The sequence below is a fragment of the Salvelinus alpinus genome, chromosome 22 (genome assembly GCF_045679555.1).
Source record: "Salvelinus alpinus chromosome 22, SLU_Salpinus.1, whole genome shotgun sequence".
Lineage (NCBI taxonomy): Eukaryota > Metazoa > Chordata > Actinopteri > Salmoniformes > Salmonidae > Salvelinus > Salvelinus alpinus.
The window spans coordinates 1354547-1372743 of NC_092107.1; the positions used below are offsets into that span (position 1 = coordinate 1354547).

The window sequence follows — 18197 nt, forward strand, 5'->3', positions numbered from 1 at the left end:
TCTTGCTCTCCTCTTGCTCTCTTGGCCAACAGAAACAGGATGTGTCATGAACCCCATCGTTCTGCCTTTGCACGGATGCAATGGAGAGCAAGTGGGGCTGATGACAGCTGACAGCCAGGGCCATCTGAGGCCAATCAAACTATCTCACAGGCAGACAGTCACAGAGCAAGCGACCACTGAGAGGGTCTTTTATTATGGAAGCTAGCTGCCTTCTGAGAGCTATAGGCAGCAGTCACAAATGTGCCTCTTGGTCTGCAGCCCTTCCATTACTATCAATGGCCACCCGGAGATGCCTACATCCGCTGCCACTGGAGGTTCCTTGGTTTGTCAGGACCAACCCACATCCCCATCAAGACGCAGAGGGACAGGAAGTACCCACGTCAGTCCCTCCCTGGCCAGATCTAGTACAGCAGTCACAGCACAGTGCTGTTCCTTCTGCCTCACTGCCCAGACTAGTGCACATTGGAAACCTATTCTGCCTCACTGCCCAGACTAGTGCACAGTGGAAACCTATTCTGCCTCACTGCCCAGACTAGTGCACAGTGGAAACCTATTCTGCCTCACTGCCCAGACTAGTGTACAGTGGAAACCTATTCTGCCTCACTGCCCAGACTAGTGCACAGTTGAAACCTATTCTGCCTCACTGCCCAGACTAGTGCACAGTTGAAACCTATTCTGCCTCACTGCCCAGACTAGTGCACAGTGGAAACCTATTCTGCCTCACTGCCCAGACTAGTGTACAGTAGAAACCTATTCTGCCTCACTGCCCAGACTAGTGCACAGTGGAAACCTATTCTGCCTCACTGCCCAGACTAGTGTACAGTGGAAACCTATTCTGCCTCACTGCCCAGACTAGTGCACAGTGGAAACCTATTCTGCCTCACTGCCCAGACTAGTGTACAGTAGAAACCTATTCTGCCTCACTGCCCAGACTAGTGCACAGTTGAAACCTATTCTGCCTCACTGCCCAGACTAGTGCACAGTGGAAACCTATTCTGCCTCACTGCCCAGACTAGTGTACAGTAGAAACCTATTCTGCCTCACTGCCCAGACTAGTGCACAGTTGAAACCTATTCTGCCTCACTGCCCAGACTAGTGCACAGTGGAAACCTATTCTGCCTCACTGCCCAGACTAGTGTACAGTAGAAACCTATTCTGCCTCACTGCCCAGACTAGTGCACAGTGGAAACCTATTCTGCCTCACTGCCCAGACTAGTGCACAGTAGAAACCTATTCTGCCTCACTGCCCAGACTAGTGCACAGTGGAAACCTATTCTGCCTCACTATTCTGTCAACTTTCTGTTTCTTCGACCAGGGACTTGATTTGATGATATAGACATAATGTTGTGCATGGTTTATGCTACTGAAATGATATGAATTCATATGGAGGAGGATTAGGGTTGCACATTTTGGGGAATATTCAGAGGTGGAAACTTTCCATGGGAATTAACAGAAATATATGCAGATGAATATTAATACCATTTAAATGTAGAAAATGAAGATGTTTTTTGCATTGGATATATTTACAATATCATATGGAGACAGAAACATAAACTTTTTACCTTATCATGAGTAGACATACTTGCAAATGATTAAATCCTTCCAATAGAAAAAAAAACTAGGAAAAAAAACTATTTTGTTAAAAATTGAACTTTAATTAATTGAGTCAACTCTTCATATGGGATGATTTCACTGAACAACAAAAGGGAATATTGAATGATCCCCAATGATCCATCGCATCTCCCAAAAACGTTTTCAACATACATCTGTAAAATGCTAATCTAGAAACTAAAGCTTTGGTTGTCTTCCTCTCAGTCTTCCATGTCTTCTCCCTGGACCTCCTCAATGTCCACCTCTTGAACATCAGACTCTGAGGCCTCATCTTCACTGTCACTTTCCAACCCTGTTGAGGATGGCTCGTTGTCAGGCTCAAAAAGCCTCAAGTTTGCCCGGATGGCCACCAATTTTTCAACCCTTGTATTGGTCAGCCTGTTGCGTGCTTTGGTGTGTGTGTTCCCAAACAAGGACCAGTTGCACTCTGAGGCTGCTGATGTTGGTGGGATTTGGAGGATGATGGAGGCAACAGGGGAAAGAGCCTCAGATCCACAAAGTCCCTTCCACCAGGTGGCTGATGAGATATGTTGGCACAACTGCCCTGATCCAGACCAAGGTGGCGAGACACAGTAGTGATGACACCATAGGCCTTGTTGATCTCTGCACCAGACAGGATGCTCTTGCCAGCATACTTGGGGTCCACCATGTAAGCTGCGGCGTGTATGAGCTTCAGGCAGAAGTCTTTACGCTTTTTGATGTATTTCAGAACTGCAGTTTCCTCTGCTTGGAGCAACAGTGAAGTGGGCAGGGCAGTACGGATTTATTCTCTTACATCTGCAAGCAGATTCTGAACATCAGACAGGATGGCATTCTCTTTCTCAATCCGTGCAATGGCTACTGTTATAGGTTTCAGGAGTTTCAGGCTGCTTACCACTCTCCCAAAATACATCATCCAGGAGGATCCTGTTGATGCTGTACATATCGGCAGACTGTGATATGGCCATTTCTTGGAGAGCCTCCTTCCCCTCCAGGAAACACCACCCTGACGGATGTTGCTGGGCAGCTTCAATGTGGTGCTCTTATTCTTCTCACTTTGCTTGGTGAGGTAGATTGCATACCTAATAATTTCCTTGGCTCTCTTGTAGAGTGTATCCATTGTTTTCAGTGCCATGATGTCCTTGAGGAGCAGATTCAATGCATGGACAGCACAGCCAATGGGTGTGATGTGAGGCTAGGACTCTTCCACTTTAGACCAAGCAGCCTTCATGTTCGCAGCATTTTCTGTCACCAGTGCAAATACCTTTTGTGGTCCAAGGTCATTGATGACTGCCTTCAGCTCATCTGCAATGTAGAGACCGGTGTGTCTGTTGTCCCTTGTCTGTGCTCTTGTAGAATACTGGTTGAGGGGTGGAGATGATGTAGTTAATTATTCCTTGCTCATGAACATTCGACCACCCATCAGAGATGATTGCAATACAGTCTGCTTTCTCTATGATTTGCTTGACCTTCACTTGAACTCTGTGGAATTCTGCATCCAGCAAATGAGTAGATAAAGCATGTCTGGTTGGAGGGGTGTGTGCTGGGCGAAGAACATTCAGAAATCTCTTCCAATACACATTGCCTGTGAGCATCAGAGGTGAAGCAGTTACATACACAGCTCGAGCAAGACGTTCATCAGCATTTGTCTGACTACGTTCCTCCATTGAGTCAAAATAACTTCTGATTTCAGGAGGACCATGAACTGTTGCTATCGATAAGGAGTCTGATTCATAATTTTCTCCTCAAAGAGAAGTAGAGGGACTTTTGTCAGAGGTTGCTTGTTGTGAGCGCTGAGGGAACTTTATGCACTTGGCCAGATGATTCTGCATCTTTTTTGCATTCTTCACATATGATTTGGCACAGTATTTGCAAATGTACTCAGCTTTTCCTTCTACGTTAGCTGCAGTGAAATGTCTCTACACATCAGATAGTGCCCGTGGCATTTTCCTGTAAAGATTAGAAAAAATGAGTAAGAAAAGCCCAAATACAATTCCATGTACAGATAAATAGTTAAGCAGTTAGATTAAACAACTCCTTTGTAAGATAAATGTTTTAAAATGAAACATGCATGGAAACAGGTGAATTAACACTCCTCAGTTAGCAGGCTCAAGCAAGCAAAAACCCACATGGTAGCAAAAACTAACTAGCAGAAATAGTTAACAAGTTAGAAATGATTTAAACACACTTTGCTGTAGGCTACTATTTACTAGTTAACAAAAAATCATATATGTCATATAAAATATATTCACCCCACCCAGTATTGTAATCAAAACTTACCAGAAAACATGAAGTCCTTGGCTCATACAGTGTAGTAATGTGGGCTCAATAGCATCTCATTAGTGTGCATGATCTTGAGAATCAGCTGTACATGTAATGGAAGAGTGCACTGCACATGTGATGAAGAATGCACTGTGCATGCAGAGGGTTGCAATTCCATTGAATTGTGGATAGTTTAACCAAAATATGCCACAAGACCTAGAATTGCCTTATGTGTATCCCACAAAAAAGGTGCACTGTTATAAACTAACGTTTTTGATGAATTTAAGCAAAATTCCCAGGCTTAACTTCCCATGGAAAATTTCCTATCAAAATTCTGGAAACTTACATAAAAGTTTCCGACCCTTTGCAACACTAAGGGAGGATGCATTGTGTCTGTGATGTGGCTATTTATAAGTCTAGATGCATTTGGTCTTTATTAAACGCAATGAAAAACCCATGGCATCACAGCATGAATGCATTTGAGGCAAATGATTGAGACCAGAGCATATATTTATGGTTCTACTTGAGACTAGCTTCTGTTGAGACTATCCTGCTGGGTAGATTCTCTCATGTATATGGAATATTGTCTAGATATGGGCCATTTTTCAGCAACCGGACCCATGTGACATCCATTAGCCCAAAAGAAAAACGACCCTCCGAAGGCACCTCTCCTCTCCTGTATAGCAGCTGCCTGTCTGTGTAATGCAGTATGGTCATGATACATGGCACCATACAGGCAGGCTAAATGCCAAGATTTACTGAGGTACCATATAAGGACATTTCTGTACTGGTGCCCAGGTGCAATGCTGTGCCAATGTCGTAAGGAATTTAAAAGGATTCTCTCTTTGTGGCCCAGAGTCATGCTGACAGTTGCTGGGGATTCTAGGTTGGTCTTAAAAGGGTCTGTGAGGTGATTTTAGACTGCAGTTTGTTTGATGTGTGAGGACTCTGTATGAAGCTTCACATCAAAGTCAAAACAAAGTAGCAAACAAGAGAAATTGGGGAAGAAAAAACGGTTGAAATGAAATCTTTTTACATGATGCGCTGGTTAGTTGTTGTTTTTCACAGCTGAATATGAAAACAGGCTCTGAGATCCGTTGTTTGATCGAGCCAATTGCAATTGGGAAATATCACTTCTGAAATGGAACAGAACTTCAATTTCCAAACTTTGTGTTGGTGACTGAAGCCTCCTCATGTTTCTTTACCTTCTGATGTTTTAGTTTTTTTAACATGCAGCCCATTACTTTTCCCTTTCTTTCCCTCTTGCTGTAATGAGCTCAGAGTGTGTGCGTGCGTGTTTGCGCGTGCGTACCGGCGTGCATGAGATCTCTGCTGTGGGCATTGTGTAATCCTCCTTCTCCGGCACATCCTTTTCTTATTCTGTTTGATCAGTTTATATTGGCTACTTCCTACAATAAGCAGAGCAGACCCATACTGCTGCTATGAATCCTACGCCTGGCACAGTCTAATCCTGGGATAAAACCACCTCACAGACCTCCCCACTAAGACCTCCAATGTGTCAGTTGAGTCATCCCGCTGCTCTGTAGTACACGCATTAGACTAATCAGTCAGTATTAGACTGAAGTGCAGCTCAAATGGCACCCTATTCCCTATGTAGTGTACTGCTTTTGAAAAGGGCCCATAGGGTTCTGGACAAAAATAGTGCAATATACAGGGAATAAGGTACCATATGGGATGCACCCTCAGACTTTTCAGTCAGTAAGTGGAGAGACAGTTGCAATTGATGTAGATCTGACTACAGACACAAGCTCAGTGGGACCTAGAGCCAACAACTCTCTGGAGGGAAGCCTTGTTCCCATCACAGACTATTTTTAATCGCCCAGCTTCTGATTGGCCAGTAAGGTGTGTGTGGTTTATGTTGTGTGATGAGGTGCCTCTCTGCCATCTGTCGTCCTGCTCTCAGCCACACTAACAACAGACCACGCCTAGTCAGTCAGTCTCAGGCATGCAGGGAGGGCAGGGCATCTTCTTGGGTTTCCTTTGTTACTGGTTACAGTCATTGTATTAAAAAGAATGTAGAACAATTTAGTATTGTAACGTTCATCAATGTCAAGGTTTACATAGCCTGAATGACAGTCTGTTTGTGCTATCATGACAACCCCCGTCACTCAACATCATGCTATGTTTGGCTTGACAATAACAGCAATGCACTGTAGTAAGCAAGAGCAGAACAATCTGGGACCAGGCTAAAGTTTAGCTGCTTATTATGAGCCAACCTGAGGTTTGTTTGGCAGTGACAGTGTATTACAAAGTCACAGTAGATGTCTTACGCTATACTACAGTGTATCTAATCCAGACAAGGAGAAACAAACCTCTTCTCAGGAGCACTGCATTCATCTTCAGGGTTACAGGTGAAGTGGAGGGCAAGGCAGGCCATCAGTGCACTAACAACAGAGCCGGTCAATATGTCGCATGCTGCCATTTTGTACACACAAAGGAATTAGGAACCTTAACCCCAGCATGGATTCACTGAATCTACTGTTGCATTCTAACCAGCAGATACATAACCATTTTACATTGCAGTCATTTTTATCCTATCCAGAGCAATTAGGGTTAAGTGCCTTGCTCAAGGGTATATTGACCAATTTTTCATCTAGTCAATTCAGGGATTTGAACCAGTGACCTTTCAGTTACTGGTCAAACACTCAAACCACTAGGCTACCTGCCACCCATACACAACAGATCTGTTGACCCTAGCTACCTACGATTAAAGGGATATTTCAGGATTTTGGCAATGAGGCCCTTTATCTACTTCCCCAGACTCAAATGAACCATTTGTATGTCTCTGCATGCAGTTTGAAGGAAGTTGCTAACTAGTGCTAGTGCAATTGCTAACTAGCATTAGCACAATGACTGGAAGTCTATGGGTATCTGCTAGCATTCAGCATTGGCTCACAAAACTACCGCTAACTTCCTTCATACTGGACACAGAGACAAAAATGGTATCCACGAGTTCAGCTGACTCTGGGGAAGTAGATAAAGGGCCTCATTGCCAAAATCCTCAAGTATCCCTTTAAAGGGGCAATCTGCAGTTGCTACATCCATTTTTGGACTTAAATTATTGATATGAACCCTAGGGTTGGATGGTATCCAGATGTTCTTACCGTCATACTGTTTCTGTACCATACCGGGGTATACATTATTACCGCAAGTATACACAAGGGCGCTATAAAAAAATTAAAAGAGTATTATCATTTTTATTAAAAAAATTCCGCACAAAAAAATAGGCAACAGATATCTTGATCCAGGAGGGGATTGAATGTCTCTGCTGTAATCAAGAAGCTTGGTCTTGACATCTAGACACTTTTTCCCAGTTTGCAACTGGGAAAACCTGAATTTGATATTTATTTGACATCTTAGATTTCTTATTGTTATACTTAACTTATAGTTATAAGAAGTGGTGTAGCGCGCACCCTCTGCATTTCAAAATACCTTGGTATACGGTAAAAATGGTATATGGCCCAAGCTTAATGTACCCATTGATTCTTAAGAATGTACCTTATACATTGAGTATACTGCTCTTTCCATGACATAGATTGACCAGGTGAATCCAGGTGAAAACTATGATCCCTTATTAATGTCACTTGTTAAATCCACTTCAATCAGCGTAGATGCAGGGATGTAGACAGGTTAAAGAAGGATTTTCAAGCCTTGAGACAAGGATTGTGTATGTGTGCCATTCAGAGGGTGAATGGGCAATACAGAAAATGTAAGCCTTTGAACAGGGTATGGTAGTAGGTACCAGGCACACCAGTTTGTGTAAAGAACTGCAATGCTGCTGGGTTTTTCACGCTCAACAGTGTACTGTATTTTTATCAAGGTGACGCCAGTGTCACTGGTGGCTAATCAGTCCGAGCTCAAGACATTTTTGAGGAGTATGACGAAGTGGCCCAAGAGCACACATGGCATTAGCATAATGAGATGTGGCGTGGATTATTGAGGGATGTCAAGGACAGTGTAACGCTCGTCTTCCTCCTCGTCTGAGGAGGAGCAAGGATCGGACCAAAATGCAGCGTGGGTTGGATACATAATAATTTTAATAATAATAACGAAGACGAAAAAACACTTGAACAAACTACAAAATAATAAACGACGTTAACAGACCTGAACTTGAGAACACATAAAACATGAACGCACAAACAGGTAGGAACAAACGAACTAACGAAACAGTACCGTGTGGTGAAACAAACACAGACACAGCAACAATCACCCACAAACAAACAGTGAGAAACAGTCTACCTTAATATGGTTCTCAATCAGAGGAAACGTAAAACACCTGCCCCTGATTGATAACCATATCAGGCTAGTTGAATGAACCCAATATAGAAACACATAACATAGAATGCCCACCCAGCTCACGTCCTGACCAACTAAACAAGACTAAACAAAGGAAATAAGGTCAGGAACGTGACAGACAGGCTCGATTAACCCAGTGCAGGCAGCAGGCTAACAACAAGGTAACATGCTACAGTATCACTACAGTACAAGTACAAAATCAGTAGAAGACATAGACATTAGCTGATTCATAGCACAGAATAGTGTACTAATCAATTGGTGTTAGCAGCAGGCTAACATGCTACAGTATCAAGTTGCATCATGTAATACAGTACATGTACAACAACACTAGGGTTGACCCCAATTAGTCAACTGGTCGATTGTTTGGTCAATAGGCTTGTTGGTCGACCAATAATTTTTGTCGAACAGTAGCAACAAAAAATAAATAACACAAAAAAATATATATATCGTTTTTTTTGTATGGCACACGAAACACCTGTCTGATTTGTACCTGGCTACCATTTATGAGGCCAGCAAACACGTTCCTCACACACTAGGAACGTATTTCCTTGAACGCGATAATGAAAAGATGCCTCTCGGTCCCAAAACACAAGTTTTATAGGGACTTGTGGGAGGAGTGCTGATGACGTCACCCACTGTATGTGCTTTCGGTAGCCTGATTGCATCCATAGGAATTAATGCGTACACAATGCATCCCTGACCACCTTTTTCTTTTATTTCACCTTTATTTAACCAGGTAGGCCAGTTGAGAATAAGTTCTCATTTACAACTGCGACCTTGCCAAGATAAAGCAAAGCAGTGCAACACAAACAACAACACAGAGTTACACATGGAATAAACAAACATACAGTCAATAATACAATAGAAAAAGTCTATATACAATGTGTGCAAATGAGGTAGGACAAGGGAGGTAAGGCAATAAATAGGCCATAGTGGCAAAATAATTACAATATAGCAATTAAACACTGGAGTGATGGATGTGCAGAAGATGAGTGTGCAAGTAGAGATACTGGGGTGCAAAGGAGAAAATAAATAAAATAAATAACAGTATGGGGATGAGGTAGTTGAATGGGCTATTTACAGACAAGCTTTGTACAGGTGCAGTGATCTGTGAGCTGCTCTGACAGCTGGTGCTTAAAGCTAGTGAGGGAGATATGAGTCTCCAGCTTCAGTGATTTTTGCAGTTCGTTCCAGTCATTGGCAGCAGAGAACTGGAAGGAAAGGCGGCCAAAGAAGGAATTGGCTTTGGGGGTGACCAGTGAAATATACCTGCTGGAGCACGTGCTACGGGTGGTGATGCTATGGTGACCAGTGAGCTGAGATAAGGCGGGGCTTTACCTAGCAAAGACTTATAGATGACCTGGTGCCGGTGGGTTTGGCGACAAATATGAAGCGAGGGCCAGCCAACGAGAACATACAGGTCGCAGTGGTGGGTAGTATATGGGGCATTGGTGACAAAACGGATGGCACTGGGATAGACTGCATCCAATTTGCTGAGTAGAGTGTTGGAGGCTATTTTGTAAATGATATCGCCAAAGTCAAGGATCGGTAGGATAGTCAGTTTTATGAGGGTATGTTTGGCAGCATGAGTGAAGGATGCTTTGTTGCGATATAGGAAGCCTATTCTAGATTTAATTTTGGATTGGAGATGCTTAATGTGACTCTGGAAGGAGAGTTTACAATCTAACCAGACACCTAGGTATTTGTAGTTGTCCACATATTCTATGTCCGAACCGTCCAGAATTGCTAAGCTAATCGTCCTGCAATCCCTTCTCAAAGTCAGTGTATATGTCGAGAAACGTGCCTATTTTCCTCAAGTACGTAATGTCACGATTCCAAAGCTATACGATACTACAGATAGCAAGTTAATTATCTCACATCTCGGATGTGTAATGTTGTACTGCTTGTTGACAAAATTTGTGCTAATGTTGGGGTTTTGAGCGGGCCCAGGACTCTCATTCACCACTTGAAGGAGAGCGCTTCTTGTCCCAGAATGCACCGCATGGCCCATTGACGTAGCATGGGCAACATTTCCCATCCCCTCAAACGTGTATCTACCATTGTGAATGTTAGACTCCACTCTGTGAGGCACATCAATCTGCAGGAAGAACATTGGTGAGATTGTAGACTCCTAAATTGATAGTGCAGATTGTTTAAGCTATTTTTACAGCTAACAAACTACTTTACATGTTGATATTGTCTTTGGTATTATTGTGTGTAGTTATGTTTGTTACCTAGCTCTAGCTAGCTAGCTAGCCAGCCCATAGAGAGAGTATTGCATTGTGGATTTTGTAGTCGACTTGAGCTGCAGTTTTCCACAACGATTTTCCATGTTGCTACCAACCTTATTATAACGCCAAAAGGATACTTTTGTTTACAAAAAATATTGTTGTCACGTATTAGTTATTAACACTGTAAATTAAAGGAATGAGTGGTTTTGGGTGATTTTTTCCTTTAACCACATGATTTTGAGATATGAAGACAAAAAATGAAGTTATTATAAATGAAATGAAACTGTTCCACGAAAATATGCATGTGAAAACCATAACTGGCATGCAGATCGGTAGAAATGGTAAGATAAATTGGCATTCCACTTGAGAACAATGCAATGCTCTCACAAGCCACCAGAAGTGTGTCAAACTATCATACTGTATAGGCCTAGGGTTGCACATTTTGGGGGATATTCAGAGGTGGAAACTTTCCGTGGGAATAAATGGGAATTAATGGAAATATATGCAAATTATTATTAATACTATTTAAATATACAGTTGAAGTCGGAAGTTTACATACACTTAGGTTCGGGTCATTAAAACAATTTTTTCAACCATTCCACAAATTTATTGTTAACAAACTATAGTCGGTTAGGACATCTACTTTGTGAATGACACAAGTATTTTTTCCAACAATTGTTTACAGACAGATTATTTCATTTATAATTTACTGTATCACAATTCCAGTGGGTCAGAAGTTTACATACACTAAGTTGACTGTGCCTTTAAACAGCTTGGAAAATTCCAGAAAATTATGACAAGGCTTTAGAAGCTTCTGTTAGGCTAATTAACATCATTTGAGTCAATTGTAGGTGTACCTGTGGATGTATTTCAAGGCCTACCTTCAAACCCAGTGTCTCTTTGCTTGACATCATGGGAAAATCAAAAGAAATCAGCCAAGACCCCAGAAAATAAATTGTAAACCTCCACAAGTCTGGTTCATTCTTGGGAGCAATTTACAAACTCCTGAAGGTACCACGTTCATCTGTACAAACAATAGTACACAAGTATAAACAGCATGGAACCACGCAGCTGTCATACCGCTCAGGAAGGAGACGTGTTCTGTCTCCTAGGCATGAACGTACTTTGGTGCGAAAAGTGCAAATCAATCCCAGAACAACAGCAAAGGACCTTGTGAAGATGCTGGAGGAAACAGGTACAAAAGTATCCAGAGTAAAACGAGTCCTATATCGACATAACCTGAAAGGCCGCTCAGCGAGGAAGAAGCCACAGCTCCAAAACCGCCATAAAAAAGCCAGACTACGGTTTGCAACTGCACATGGGGACAAAGATCGTACTTTTTTGAGAAATGTCCTCTGGTCTGATGTGAAAAAAATAGAACTGTTTGGCCATAATGACCATCGTTATGTTTGGAGGAAAAAGGGGGAGGCTTGCAAGCCGAAGAACACCATCCCAACCGTGAAGCACGGGGGTGGCAGCATCATGTTGTGGTGGTGCTTTGCTGCAGGATGGACTGGTGCACTTCACAAAATAAATGGCATCACGAGGAAGGGAAATTATGTGGAATATTGAAGCAACATCTCAAGACATCAGTCAGAAAGTTAAAGCTTGGCCGCAAATGGGTCTTCCAAATGGACAATGACCCCAAGCATACTTCCAAAGTTGTGGCAAAACAGTTTAAGGACAACAAAGTCAAGTTATCTTGGCCATCACAAAGCCCTGACCTCAATCCTATAGAACAGAACTGGGCAGAACTGAAAAAGTGTGTGCTAGCAAGGAGGCCTACAAACCTGACTCAGTTACACCAGCTCTGTCAAGAATGGGCCAAAATTCACCCAACTTATTGTGGGAAGCTTGTGAAGGCTACCCGAAACATTTGACCCAAGTTAAACAATTTAAAGGCAATGCTTCCAAATACTAATTGAGTGTATGTAACCTTCTGACCCACTGGGAATGTGATGAAAGAAATAAAAGCTGAAATATATCATTCTCTCTACTATTATTCTGACATTTCACATTCTTAAACTGAAGTGGGGATCCTAACTGACCTAAGACAGGGAATTTTTACTAGGATTAAATGTCAGGAATTGTGAAAAACTGAGTTTAAATGTATTTGGCTAAGGTGTATGTAAACTTCCGACTTCAACTGTAGGTGCTTTTTGCATTGGATATATTTACAATATCATATGGAGACAGAAACATAAACTTTTTACCTTATCATGAGTAGACATAATTGCAAATGATTAAATCCTTCCAATAGAAAAAAAAAAATTTAGTTAAAAATTGAACTTTAATTAAATGAGTCGACTCTTCATATGGGATGATTTCACTGAACATCAAAAGGGACTATTGAATGATCCCCAATGATCCATCGCATCTCCCAAAAACATTTTCAACATACATCTGTAAAATGATAATCAAGAAACTAAAGCTTTGGTTGTCTTCCTCTCAGTCTTCCATGTCTTCTCCCTGGACCTCCTCAATGTCCACCTCTTGAACATCAGACTCTGAGGCCTCATCTTCACTGTCACTTTCCAACCCTGTTGAGGATGGCTCGTTGTCAGGCTCAAAAAGCCTCAAGTTTGCCCGGATGGCCACCAATTTTTCAACCCTTGTATTGGTCAGCCTGTTGCGTGCTTTGGTGTGTGTGTGTTCCCAAACAAGGACCAGTTGCACTCTGAGGCTGCTGATGTTGGTGGGATTTGGAGGATGATGGAGGCAACAGGGGAAAGAGCCTCAGATCCACAAAGTCCCTTCCACCAGGTGGCTGATGAGATATGTTGGCATGACTGCCATATTGCATCTCCATCCCAAAGCCCTTGCTTGGAAGTGTACTTCGCCAGACTGCCAAGAACCTTGCCCTCATCCAGGCCAAGGTGGCGAGACACGGTAGTGACACGGAAGTGATCACCCCACCCAGTATTGTAATCAAAACTTACCAGAAAGCATGAAGTCCTTGGCTCATACAGTGTAGTAATGTGGGCCCAATAGCATCTCATTAGTGTGCATGATCTTGAGAATCAGCTGTACATGTAATGGAAGAGTGCATTGTACATGTGAAGGAAGAATGCACTGTGCATGCAGAGGGTTGCAATTCCATTGAATTGGGGATAGTTTAACCAAAATATGCCACAAGACCTAGAATTGCCTTATGTTAATCCCACAAAAAAAGGTTCACTGTTACAAGCTAACATTTTTGATGAATTTAAGCAAAATTCCCAGGCTTAACTTCCCATGGAAAATGTCCTATATTCCCAGGCTTAATTAGGGATAGCCCCCTTTTGTATCAATTTTCGCCTAAATGACATACCCAAATCTAACTGCCTGTAGTTCAGGCCCTGAAGCAAGGATATGCATATTCTTGGTACCATTTGAAAGGAAACACTTTGAAGTTTGTGGAAATGTGAATTGAATGTATGAGAATATAACACAATAGATCTGGTAGAAGAAAATACAAAGAAAAAAACCAACCAGTCTTTTTCTTCCATCATCTTTGAAACGCAAGAGAAAAGCCAAAGTTGTAGCCATCACTCTGGTTGTAATTCCGATGTCCACAAGATGGCAGCAGTGTATGCGCAAAGTTTCAGATGGATAACTTGAAATATGAGTGGACAACAAGACTTTTAGTGTGACGTCCCCAGGTACATTTGGGCAAATCGTGAAGGAGACATTCGCATTCATATTCCATTTTTTCTGCAAGAATATCGTCAAATCTGTATGCTTGGACTTTGATTTAGCTTTCCAAGTATTAGTAGCCATATTATAAGTTCAACATTATAATTTTTGTCCAAAATGAAAAGGCATGCTGTCATACAAGGTTAGAAGCTATATTTTACGACATATATATGGTTTCCGGATACTCCCGTAAAGCCCAGCTCATTGGCTATCTAGCTGGCTTTGTTTAACCCCAATTGGTGCTTATTTGACAAAGATACAGTTGGTCAAGTGATGGCCGCCCGTGTCATCAGCGTACCATGAAGGCGTCGCTCTCTGACCAAATATGAATAGATACAAATGTGATTTGACTCGTTCAAACAACATTTAGGGTGAGATTATCACAGATTTCTTTGTTTGCAAATTGAACGAGTGGAAATACAAAATCAATCGTGTGTGCTATATGGACCTTTTCAGGATATGAAAAAGGATTTTATCTAACAAAACGATACTTCATGTTATCTCTGGGACCCTTTGGATGATAAATCAGAGCAAGATTTTAGAATGTAAGTACACATTTCACCTTCAGAGGTGAATTTATCAAACTTATCGCGTTGAAAAAAGTGTTTTGTTGTTAGGAGCTCTCCTCAAACAATAGCATGGCATTTTTCGCAGTAATATCTACTGTAAATTGGACAGTACAGTTATATTAACATTAATTTAAGCTTTCAGCCGATATAAGACACTTCTATATACCAACATTTGTTGTTACTCTAAAATCTGAGATCTTGATATAATGCGCTGCATGATTTACAACTGTCCCATTGACGGAACACCAATCCTTAATTAACTTCCCATGGAAAATTTCTGGAAAAATTCCTGGAAATTTACCGGAAAGTTTCCGACCCTTTGCAACCCTATACAGGCCCATACTGTATAGGGCTATATAGAGTTTTTTCCTGGTTAGGTCTCGTGTGTAGCCAGGAACAATTAAGACCCTGTAAAATTCTGCATGAAGATATATACTTTACTGTACAAAACTGTCCTCTCATTCCTTCGACAGCTCATTTAATGGTTAGCTTTTTATTGTGTGTAAATCTAATGGAAGTTCTGTTTTAATGGCGGAAGAGATGAGCACAATTCGAGATGATCAGAGGAAATCTGAGGGCCAGTGTGCGGTGCTGTGGTACAGTGAGACTCAGTCTGCTTCCCAAATGGCATCATATCCCTATTAAGTGCACTACTTTTGACCAGGGCCCATAGGGCTCTATGGGGAGATTCTCTGCTCCGCTCTGCCTGAGGTGAGACTATATCATTGGCCTCAACCACCGGCAGAGGAAATGCAGCATCTCTGCCTCAGAGACGGGGTGTCAAATCTAAAATCTATATCAAACATTCATCTCTAGCAGTTGGCCATGAAGCGAACAGATATAACACATCAAATGATCTCATATTGCCGGGGTTGACGTGTGGTTATGAAGATTGATTACTGACTAAGTAGGATAAATACCCTGCTATGGCTCAGTTGGGTTTTACTATGTTTGTCTTTCTCTCTCAAATTGCACCACAGAGAATTTACATGCCAGACAGGACACATAGTCTCTGTTCCTGCTCCCTCTTCTCTCTCGTCTGAAATCCAAACACGGCAGATGGTTCTCCCTTTGATTTTGATTGCCAATCTGTTGACCTCCATCAAAATCAATGGCTGCGTTTGCAGTGGGTGAGTCACAGTATTAATGATACACTGAGTTTACAAAATATTAGGAACACCTGCTCTTTCCATGACAGACTGACCAGGTGAATCCAGGTGAAAGCCAAGATCTCTTATTGATGTCACTTGTTAAATCCACTTCAATCAGTGTAGATGAAGGGGAGGAGACAGGTTAAATAAGGATTTTTAAGCCTTGAGACAATTGAGAAATGGACTGTGTATGTGTGTCATTCAGAGGGTGAATGGGCAAGACAAAAGATATAAGTGCCTTTGAGCAGGGTATGGTAGTAGGTGCCATGGCTACCAGTTTTAATGTGTCAAGAACAGCAACGCTGCTGGGTTTTTCACGCTCAACAGTTTGCTGTGTGTATCAAGAATGGTTCACCACCCTGTGGAACGCTTTCGACACCTTGTAAAGTCCATGCCCCAACGAATTGAGGCTGTTCAAATAGCAAAAGGGGGTGCAACTCAGTGTTGTATTTAGCCAGAGTGCTCTGCTCTGATAGATCTGACCTTTAAGATGGTTCTCTTCAATGCCTCATGTTCTTCTTCGCTCCTTGAATAAGGTATTCTCTTTGCTCTACAGTTAACTACCTAAGTGACATTTAATGATTCACCAATGACTGCTTGCAATCAATCATCTTTCACCACAATTGAAGCACTGTATAGGACTAATATAAAAGTATGGCAGAGAAGCAACAGACTTGAACTGAACTTTTGTTCTAAGGCAGACTGATGTTGTTCTAAGGCAGACTGTTCTGTTGTTCTAAGCCAGACTGTTCTGTTGTTCGAAGGCAGACTGATGTTGTTCTAAGGCAGACTGATGTTGTTCTAAGGCAGACTGATGTTGTTCTAAGGCAGACTGTTCTGTTGTTCTAAGGCAGACTGATGTTGTTCTAAGACAGACTGTTCTGTTGTTCTAAGATGATGACCAAACCGGCTACACGCGTGTGCCATCATGCATATGTTGTCTATCCCCACCAGACACGATCAGGACACGCAGGTTGAAATATCAAAACAACTCTGAACCAACTATATTCATTTGGGGACAGGTCGAAACACATATGAAACATTCATGGACATTTAGCTAAATCAAATCAAATCAAATCAAATCAAATTTTATTAGTCACATACACATGGTTAGCAGATGTTAATGCGAGTGTAGCGAAATGCTTGTGCTTCTAGTTCCGACAATGCAGTAATAACCAACAGTAATCTAACCTAACAATTCCACACTACTACCTTACACACACACACAAGTGTAAAGGGATAAAGAATATGTACATAAAGATATATGAATGAGTGGTGGTACAGAACGGCATGGCAGATGCAGTAGATGGTATAGAGTACGGTATATACATATGAGATGAGTACTGTAGGGTATGTAAACATAAGTGGCATAGTTTAAAGTGGCTAGTGGTACATGTATTGCATAAAGATGGCAAGATGCAGTAGATGATATAGAGTACAGTATATATACATATGAGATGGGTAATGTAGGGTATGTAAACATTGTATTAAGTGGCATTGCTTAAAGTGGCTAGTGGTACATTTTTACATAATTTCCATCAATTCCCATTTTTAAAGTGGCTGGAGTTGGGTCAGTATGTTGGCAGCGGCCGCTAAATGTTAGTGGTGGCTGTTTAACAGTCTGATGGCCTTGAGATAGAAGCTGTTTTTCAGTCTCTCGGTCCCTGCTTTGATGCACCTGTACTGACCTCGCCTTCTGGATGATAGCGGGGTGAACAGGCAGTGGCTTGGGTGGTTGTTGTCCTTGATGATCTTTATGGCCTTCCTGTGACATCGGGTGGTGTAGGTGTCCTGGAGGGCAGGTAGTTTGCCCCTGGTGATGCGTTCTGCAGACCTCACTACCCTCTGGAGAGCCTTACGGTTGTGGGCGGAGCAGTTGCCGTACCAGGCGGTGATACAGCCCGACAGGATGCTCTCGATTGTGCATCTGTAGAAGTTTGTGAGTGCTTTTGGTGACAAGCCGAATTTCTTCAGCCTCCTGAGGTTGAAGAGGCGCTGCTGCGCCTTCTTCACAACGCTGTCTGTGTGGGTGGACCAGTTCAGTTTGTCCGTGATGTGTACACCGAGGAACTTAAAACTTTCCACCTTCTCCACTACTGACCCGTCGATGTGGATAGGGGGGTGCTCCCTCTGCTGTTTCCTGAAGTCCACAATCATCTCCTTTGTTTTGTTGACGTTGAGTATGAGGTTATTTTCCTGACACCACACTCCGAGGGCCCTCACCTCCTCCCTGTAGGCCGTCTCGTCGTTGTTGGTGATCAAGCCTACCACTGTAGTGTCATCCGCAAACTTGATGATTGAGTTGGAGGCGTGCATGGCCACGCAGTCGTGGGTGAACAGGGAGTACAGGAGAGGGCTCAGAACGCACCCTTGTGGGGCCCCAGTGTTGAGGATCAGCGGGG

The 18197-nt window shown here is 42.4% G+C and overlaps 1 protein-coding gene across 7 annotated transcripts in view; it reads left to right on the forward strand.

Moving 5' to 3' along the window:
• Positions 1-18197, forward strand: part of LOC139548745 (neural cell adhesion molecule 1-like) — a 99212-nt gene that overhangs the window by 14968 nt on the left and 66047 nt on the right. The gene's annotated exons all lie outside the window — the stretch shown is intronic.